The 9,125-nt window shown below is 47.3% G+C and overlaps 1 protein-coding gene across 3 annotated transcripts in view; it reads right to left on the reverse strand.

The window, feature by feature from the left end:
- The window catches only part of Epn2 (epsin 2), a 65,581-nt gene extending 56,760 nt beyond the window's left edge, over window positions 1-8,821 (reverse strand). For all 3 annotated transcript variants that reach the window (XM_050163721.1, XM_050163720.1, XM_050163722.1), the window contains exon 1: window positions 8,694-8,821. The gene's annotated coding sequence lies outside the window, so the exon portion shown is untranslated. The remainder of the gene's footprint in view (window positions 1-8,693) is intronic.
- Window positions 8,822-9,125: the final 304 nt, after the last annotated feature.

Genomic DNA, 9,125 nt, shown 5'->3' on the forward strand with positions numbered 1-9,125 from the left:
AAAAGATTACCCAACAGATAACAACCTCTCCCTTCACCAGCACTTACTTTCATTACCCTTTGCTAAACTACCCGCTTCTTTCTCCATTTGCCCCACCATTTCTCTGCAGCCCACTCCCAGTGACTAAGAGAGTTCAGGGCTTGCTACTCACACCTCCTTTAACCTAGGCTTGCTCTTCTCTCTAACTCCCATTTCCTGGAATCTTCAAGGGCCTGATACACTCTATCCACACAATTAGAATTGTCTGAGCACTTGTAAAAATCACTGGTCCCTCCCTGATTGGCCTGGGAAAAAGTCCCATCAGATACATTAAAAACAAAAAGTACCTTTCCAGACTTCATGACTTGTAGGTGTACCAGGAATAAGAGCTCCTGGGACATCAAATCCAAACTCTTCAGTCACAAAGTGCCCTCCCCAGCAACACAGATGCAACAGAGCACACAACAACAATGCATACACAGGGCACCACACCTAAGCCCACCTCAGGAATCCAACCCTGTTGCCCCAATGTGAAATGCCTTCCCGTTTGCTTTATAATGTTCTTTGTTCTCCAAGACCCAGCAGCTCAACCCTACCTTCTCTGTAATTCTTCTATATTTTTTTTATTCTACTTGTTTTTTTGTTTTGCGAGAGAGGGTTTCTCTGTGTAACAGCCCTAGCTGTCCTGGAACTTGCTCTGTAGACCAGGCTGGACTTGTACTGACAGAGATTGGCCTGCCTCTGCCTCCCAAGTGCTGGGATTAAAGGCATGGGATTAAAGACCACCACCACCTGGTTTAGATTATTTTAATAATTTATTTTTATTTTAAGTGCATTGGTGTTTTGCCTGCATGTAAAAGAATGTATGTGTGAGGATGTCAGATTCCCCTAGAATAGGAGTTACAGACAGTTGTGAGCTGCCATGTGGGTGCTGGGAATTGAACCTGGGCCCTCCGGTAACCAGAGATATCGTTCTAGGCCCTTATTCTATATTCTTAGCTTCCTGACAAAAATAGAAATCATAGTTCACACACTGTTGACTTCTAGCTTTCTCACCAATGTTTACTTTGTCCACTTGGTCAGACTAAGTGTGTCAGCAAAAACAATTCATTTTCACCCATCAATCTGACCCCAGACTTCAAATATCCTGCCTACTGACACAAACTGTCTTTCAAATGTTCATACCTCCGCCCCTCTTGGCTGCATTCAGAGGGTAGTATAGTTTTCCTGAGTAGTGGGGGGAGTTGAGCTACTGTTATAGAAATGACTTCATAAAATTTAAAAATCAGACCAGTGTAAGACTGAATTCCAGCACACTGCCAAGCTCACTCTCCCAAACTGAGGGCACAAAAATCAGTGAAATGCCACTCTTGAGACTGCTGTGAGGGAACAGCAAGGTCACAGAAAAACACAGTACAACTCAGAGTGAGGCAAAGAAAACAATATAGTTCTGAGTTTTACACAAGCAGCTGTAAAATATCAGCTGGAGAGATGGCTCAGTGGATAAGAACACGTGCTCTCTGAGCATGAGAACTTAAATCCCATATAAAAAGCTGAGCAGTCAGGCTCTGGTGGCACACACCTTTCATCCCAGCACTTGGGAGGCAGAGGCAGGTGGATCTCTGTGAGTTCAAGGCCAGCCTGGCCTACAAGAGCTAGTTCCAGGACAGGATCCAAAACTACAAAAAAGTCCTGCCTTGAAAAACCAAGGGGCGGGGGGAAGCCCTGCCTTGAAAAACCAAGGGGAAAAAAAAAAAAAAAAGCTGAGCATAGCACATGCCTGTAACCCAGCATTGGTGGGAGAAGAAAGGAGATTCCAAGAATTCACTGGCCAGCCAGCCCAGCCAAAATGACAAGTTGCCTGTTCAGTTAAAAGATCCCTTCCCAAGACAAGGTGTAGCACAACAGACACCTGAAAAGGCCTCTATATGCACTCCCAACAGACACCACATGCATTCACCACAGCACCCCTCAAGACATATCCTAGACAACACACACTCCACATACACAAAAAAAATACCACTCACTGAGAAGTGGTACAGGCTGCCAAATCCTTCTGAGTCTTAGGTTTTTTTTCAAAAGCAAGAGACATGGTGGTAAGAGGAAAAAACTTTTTCTCAAACTCTAAACACCAATCTGAATGGATAAGTGACTTTCGTTAACACCACAACTGATGGCTAATGACCCTAAGGGGTTCTGCCCAGAAGACCAACAACCCCTGTAAGGCTTAAACAGCACCATGCAGACGTGTAGGGATGATGAACCTGCTTTTCCAACAGATCTAGAATTTACTGCCATCCTGAAGGTCACTGCCGTCTCACATAACAGTCTTTTTAAAGAAAATGATCCAACTCACTCACATATGGAAAATGCCTGTGATCACAGTCTAAATGATGACCAGGAAAAAAACAAGAACAGTGCTCAAAGAACCCAAATTCCTTTCCAAATGCCATGCCGCCATCTTCATAGCAATATTTAGAAACATTTTGCGTTTCTTCTGCATGACCAATTGGTGCTAGACACCTCACAGGCCTCTCTCTCCGTCCTCAGGCCAGGATTCCAAAGACTAGTTCCCATACTGACAGCATCAGTAGCATGCAGACACTGGTTAAAAATGCACATTCTCTCAGCTGACTCAGGAGGTAAAGACACTTGCCACCAAGCCTAACAACCTGAGTTGTATCCCTGGATCCCACGTGATAGAAGAAAACTGACTCCCACAAGTTGTCCTCTGATCTACACACATACACACACCACTGTGTGTGCACACAGACAGACAGACAGACAGACAGACAGACAGACACACAATAGATAGGGACTACAGAGACGGCTTAGCAGGTAAGAGTACCACCTGATGCTCTCCCAAAGGATCTGAGAGTTTGGATCCCACGTTTGATAGCTCATAACTGTAAGCACAAATAATAAAATCCAGAGACAGGAATTGGAGGTTCAACCCGAAAACCAGCAAAGCAAAGCAGCAAAGTCTCTAGAAAAGTCTTACCTCTATCAAGACTATCTAAACAGCCTCTCTCCTCCCATTTATATTCCATCTAATGCTGGGATTAAAGTTGTGTGACTCCCCAGTGTTGGGATTAAAGTTGTGTGACTCCCCAGTGCTGGGATTAAAGATGTAGGCCACCACCACCTGGATTTGTTTCTGCACTGATCAGTATAGCCCAGGGTGTCCTTGAACTCACAGAGTTCCATCTGTGCGTCTCCCAAATCCTGGGATTAAAGGTGTGTGTCACCATTAACTGACCTCTACTGGCTTTAGCTTTGCCTCTGGTCTTCAGACAAGATTTATTAAATACAAATATGATACCACTATACATAACCACCTATAACTCCCGCTCCATGGGATTCAATGCCCTCTTCTGGCTACTGTGGTCACCTACATAGCACACACACAAACACAAGACACAAAACAATTATAAATTAAAATATATATATATTTATAATTACACAAACACACTTGCTTTTAAGAAAATAATAATAGCTGAGCATGGTAACCCACTCAGGAGGCAGAGGCAGGTGGATCTGAGTCAAAGGCCAGCCTAGTTCCAAGCCAGTCAGGACTACATGGTGAGACCCTGTCTCAAAACGTACAACAAAATTAGTAAAACTTACTTCAAAAAAAAAAAAACTTGAATGTGCATTTCTCAAAGCTGTGTATAATGCACAGTTCAGTGATACAGTGTTTCATCTAGCATACTCAAAGCCTGCTGGGTTCCATTCCTAGCACCACATGAAATGGAGCATGGTAGCACACACCTATAATTCCAGCATTTAAAGAGCAGAAGCAGTAATAAATTCAAAATAATTTTTAATTACACAGCAAATGTAAACCACCCTAGGCTACACAAGACCCTATCAAAAAGAGGGGGAAAAAACAAAAAGCAAAAAAAGTGTTGTCAGGCTTTATCTACTAAATTGGAAACTCTGGGGTGGAGCCTGGCAACCAGCTGAAACCAAGCCTCTAGGGAATCCAGATGCACAGCAAATCAAGAGAGTTGATGAGTGTCTTTTCCATGAAGTAGTCCTTGTTGGTCTCATTTTAGAGGTAGAACAAATCAAAGCTCAATGATGGACCGGCCTGGATGGGTCCCATCCCACCCAGCCAGGAAGCCCACTTGACCCCATGCCCAATTCCAAAGCAATCTGCCACAAGGCTATGGCAGCCAAAGTATGCCATTAGGTTCTCTGAGGCACTATGAGAGCAATGTGACAATGACATTACCAAAGAAGGGTGAGAGCAGAGGAAGGATGCAGCCTGCATTCAGAAGTGATTAATTATAAATGCTTTTAAATTCACATCATGCATTAGCCCTAGATGGCCAGTCATCCCTCAGGAAAAGCTTGTTTCTCCCAATTCCATTTGTCAGCTGAGTTACATGACCAAAAGCCAGAGTCCCTTAGGACCAACTAACTCCTTGCACTGCTTTGAACAGAGAGAGAGCTTCAGTTACCCGTTCTTTCTCTATCTAGAACACCCTTAAATGCACACTGCCTGGGCTAGGCTCATAGGGAGAGAAACCAGGAAAAGGTCTTTCTTTTCTGAACCCAACAGTGCTGGAAGAGTCACCAGAAGAATCCAGTGTACTCTGGCTCAAAGAAGCATGCTTTAAAAAAATAAGATAAAATAAAACACCTACCATATATAGCCCATTCAAATACTGACATTCAAATCACAGTACTTCCACAGATCCTATAAGGTTGGGAGAAGGAAAGCCAGGAACTTTAACTCATCCACAATTCCCAGCCTTTCAAGGAGTTCCTCCTCTATGAGACTTTTTACTAGAGTAGCTAGAGTAAATGGAACCCAGGACTGGGACTCACAAAGTAGCATGAACACCAGCTACCCGAGTCCTGAGCTTAACCTAGTAGATCTCAGTGTTTCCACTGACACAGGGCTGTTAATCCCAGTCCTACACTCTGATGAAAGTGGTTCTGTTTTAAAGGCTGCTGAAAGAGCTTCGAGTTGTTAGGTTTGGTTTTTTTTTTTGGGGGGGGGGTGTTGGGTTTTTTGAGACAGGGTTCATGACTGTCCTGGAACTCGCTCTGTAGAGGCTGCCCTCCAACTCACAGAGATCCACCTGCTTCTGCCTCCCAAGTGCTGGGATTAAAGGTGTGCGCCACCACTGCCAGGCTGAGCTTCTAAGATTTACGACCTGAACTTTCTTAATCATCAGACTGAGATCAGGTATGATAAACACACCTCTAGATAAAGTGGCTAAATACACACTTAACCGCATATGTTTGGTTTTTTATACTTGTTTTCCTAAGTTTTAATTTTTAGGCACTATAAACAAATTAAGAAAGAAAATTCTAGGCCAGGCATGGTGTACACATCTTTAATTTCAGTACTTGGGAGGCAGAGGCAGGTGGATCTGTGAGTTCGAGGCCAGCCTGATCTACAGGACAGTAGAGGCTACACAGAGAGACCAAGCCCACTCCCCCCTAAAAAAGGAAGAAAATAAATCTTGGGGTTGAAGAGAAGACTAAATTAAGAGCATGTGCTGTTCTTTCTGAGAATCCAAGATCAGTACTCAGGTCAGACGCTCATAGCTGAGTATCCCACACCCCCTCTAGTCTGAGAGCACTGCACCCATATGCACATAGAAACATACACAATAAATAATAAACAATGATATAAATCTGTTTTTTAACTAAGAAAGCTAGCTGGTCATGGTGACAAATGCCAACTGGTCTATATATTACATTCCAGACCAGCCAAAGCTACATACATATCAGCCTGACTTCAGGTGAAGGATTGGGAATATAACTCCATGGTAGACTGCTCTGCCTAGCATGTGTGAGGCCTTTAGTTCAATTTCCAACACTGCAGGAGAAAAAGAAAAAGAAAAAAGAAACCAGCTGAACAGTAATTTCACGATACAGCTGGGCCAACAGTAGTGGTTTATGCCAGAGCAAAGTTAAACAGTGAAGCCTATGGTACAGAATCAAAGACTTTGTCCTGGCCTGGCCAAAGGACTACTTATTACAGACCTTTACTGAACACTATTGTATGTCACAGGCTGAACTAGGCCTTAGAAAAGTAAAGAAAGACAAGGCAACCACTGGCCTCAAAGATGTCACAGTCTCAAAATGGCCAGAGTAACAGACTGTGTGTGGTGGGGAGGCTGGGGAAAGTAGAGGAAGAAGGGCCCAGGTAGCTGGCCAAGGCTTGACATTAAGTATGCTTAAATACAAATACCAGCAGACCAAGGGCCATGCATGGTACCTCAGTCCTGGAGAGGGTGAGGCAGGAGAATCAAATTCCATGCCAACCTAGATAACACAATGAGGCTCTCTAGGGGAAAAAAATCCTCTGAATTCAGCACTCAGGGTCACTAGGGGCTCAAACCAGTCAATCACGTCCAATCAACAAGAAAGGAGGCTCTGCAATCAGTGTGCAATTGAATGAAATTCATTCTTCCCATGCTCTAGTCCACAACGAACTGAAATTACCACTACTAACGAAATTAAAAACGAAGTTCCTCTCATTTCCAGAAAAACAAGCCATTAAAAGTTTCTCCAAAACTTCTCAACTACTTTCACAGGACTCTTATCAGCATCTCCACTCTTGGGAAATCAACTCCCCATTATGAAAGATTACATAACAGGCAGCCATATTTCAACAGAGGGTTTCTATAAAGAAGGGCCGCTTTTCAAGACTATAAACACCATGCCAGGTACAGTCACTTCGAAGTTTCAAATATATGGGCTGGGAGAGAATGCTCAACCGTTAAGAGCACATACAGTTCTCTCAAAGAACCACAGATGCAGCTCACAACCAAATGTAACTCCAGCTCCAGGGGATCAGACACCCTCTTCTGCAGTCAAGGGGTACCTACAGGCACAGGTGCACAACCCCCACACACACACAAATTTTTTTTTTAAGTTTCACATTTCTTGGTAACTCAGATGTCTGGCACCACACACCCTTCAGGGAAGAGCAATCTCAACAGAAGCCCCAATCCTTCCATCTCAAGGTTTGGAAATCCAAACACCCCACAAAGTTGCTCCTGATACCACGTGGTACCGGACTTTGCAACTAATGTTTACAAAACAAGAGCCCAGGCAGACAGTCACAGATAATTAGCCTAACTTTAAAACTAGGAAAACTTTAAAAACACAAAAGCATCCTGAATGCCATGGCCCACACCTTTAATCCCTCCACCTGGGAGACAGAGGCAGACGGGTCACTGTGCACTCAAGGCCAGACTGGACCACCAGACGCAATAGACCCTGTCGCAAAACAGAATAAAAGCAAACATACTTAAAATCAAAGATGGACCTACAGGTGCTTCCAACACAGTCACTAGTAACACCCTTCACAAGCAAACTGCAGTTCCTCCCATGCTCATTTAAATACAGATGAGAGCTTCATTACCAACGAAATATAAATGGAAAGCTTAATTACCAACGCACAGCCGATCACTGCGGTGTGGAGCCAGTATCTACCGCTACCGCTGTCTATCGAGACTTACAAGACCGCAAAGTTCCCGCTAAGTTTTCATTAAATTACGTAATGTAAGGGGGACGTCGATCATAGAAATTCACCTTATTCAATCATTTCGGTCCCTTCTTTCACAGGTTATTTTCTGGAGTGTGCAAATGAAGGATTCACGTGTCTTTTTCACCTTTCCCTACCCATTTTCTTGTGTCAATGTTAAAAATAACAGGCAAGCAATTTGGAGGAGTCCTTGGCACACCTTTAAAGAAATCCGTAAGTGCTGTGGAGTGCCCCGGAGATGGGGCTTCCAGCTGTGACACTGACACCCTCTGACTGGATGACCTTGGGCAAATGCATCTTTGGGCCTCAGGTCCCCTTGTCAAAATCCCAAGAACGGCTAAACCCCATCCTTTCTGAAACACACGACTTCAAACGCATCCCAAGGCAGTACTAAAGTGAAGAGGCCGCTGGAGGAACTGAGGCCCGAGACCGAGGAACGGACTGAAACCGGCCGGGATTTCTAGGGAGCCCTGGCGGCCGGCTCCCCTGCAAAGCCATTGGGCCAACTTCAGGTTGCAAACAAAAAAACCTGTTGGCCGGGACTCCTCCAGGAATGGCCTGCCTCTCCCAACGCGCTCGGCTCGCGCTCCGAGGGAGCCGGCACACCGGAGAACGGGGGTCTCCCGGAAGAGGCCGGCCCCACGCGCGGTTCGCCCACCCCGACTCGCCCAACAGGGCCGCCGGGTCTCTACCATCCCACGCGGAACAAAAGGCAGCTGGAGCCTGGCTCCGCCGCCCCCGTCCCCGCTGTGCTGTGGAGTGGGGGCCGGGTAGGGGAACCCAGTTCCCCGAGGCGAGAAGGACGTGGGTAAGGGGGACCCTTCCCCGAACCCCCTGAAGGAGGCCAGCCGGCTCCGACCCGGGGCGAGGGGAGAGCCGGGGAAGCGCACACTCCGGGGAGGGGCGGGGTTGCTCCAAACTGAAGGCTACGGAGCTGAGGTGTGAGGCAAGGACAGGCGCCCCAGCCGGGAGGGAGGCGGGCGTCCTCCCAGCCCAGAGCGGGCTCAGGTGGGGCGGAGCCAGAGCGAGCCGTCCAGCCGGGTGGGGTCCGGCTGGCCGCACGGTGCACGCCCCGGCCAGCGACGGGGAAGCCGGTGCTCTAGGGGCGTCCACGCACTGGAGAGAAGGAAGGTCCGCGCCCCGCCCCACCCCGGCTCCCGAGCTACCCCCGCCCCAAGTCCCGCGCGTCTCGGCTCACCTCCGTTCCCGGCCCGCGCGAGTGCAAGGCTGCAGCCGCCGGCAACGCTGGAGAGGCGGGAGCGACCCGAGCCCGTGCAGCGTTTGACACCCACACGCCAGCCAACATGGCGGCCGAGAGGGGGCGCGCCGGCGGCGAGCGCGCGCGCGAAAGCCCCTCCCCTCCGAGCGCCTAAGCCACGCCCCGTATCCACTGGCTCCGCCTTTCCTAGACCCCCTAGGCCCCGCCTCGATCCTATCCGCCCCGCCCACAATATGCCCCTAAGGCCTCCTCTAAATAGCTCCTGCTATCACACAAACCCAAGCAAATTTATGCAGCCCTAAATCAGAACTCGACGCATCCCCCCAACCTCAACAATTCCCCAAGGCATGCACACTATAACCCTCAGTCCACATTCACCCCCTTTAGTCAGGCTAGCCCAGAACACGCCCC

Source organism: Alexandromys fortis, unplaced genomic scaffold (assembly GCF_014885135.2).
Source record: "Alexandromys fortis isolate MF-2015 unplaced genomic scaffold, M_Fortis_MF-2015_v1.1 scaffold_149, whole genome shotgun sequence".
NCBI lineage: Eukaryota > Metazoa > Chordata > Mammalia > Rodentia > Cricetidae > Alexandromys > Alexandromys fortis.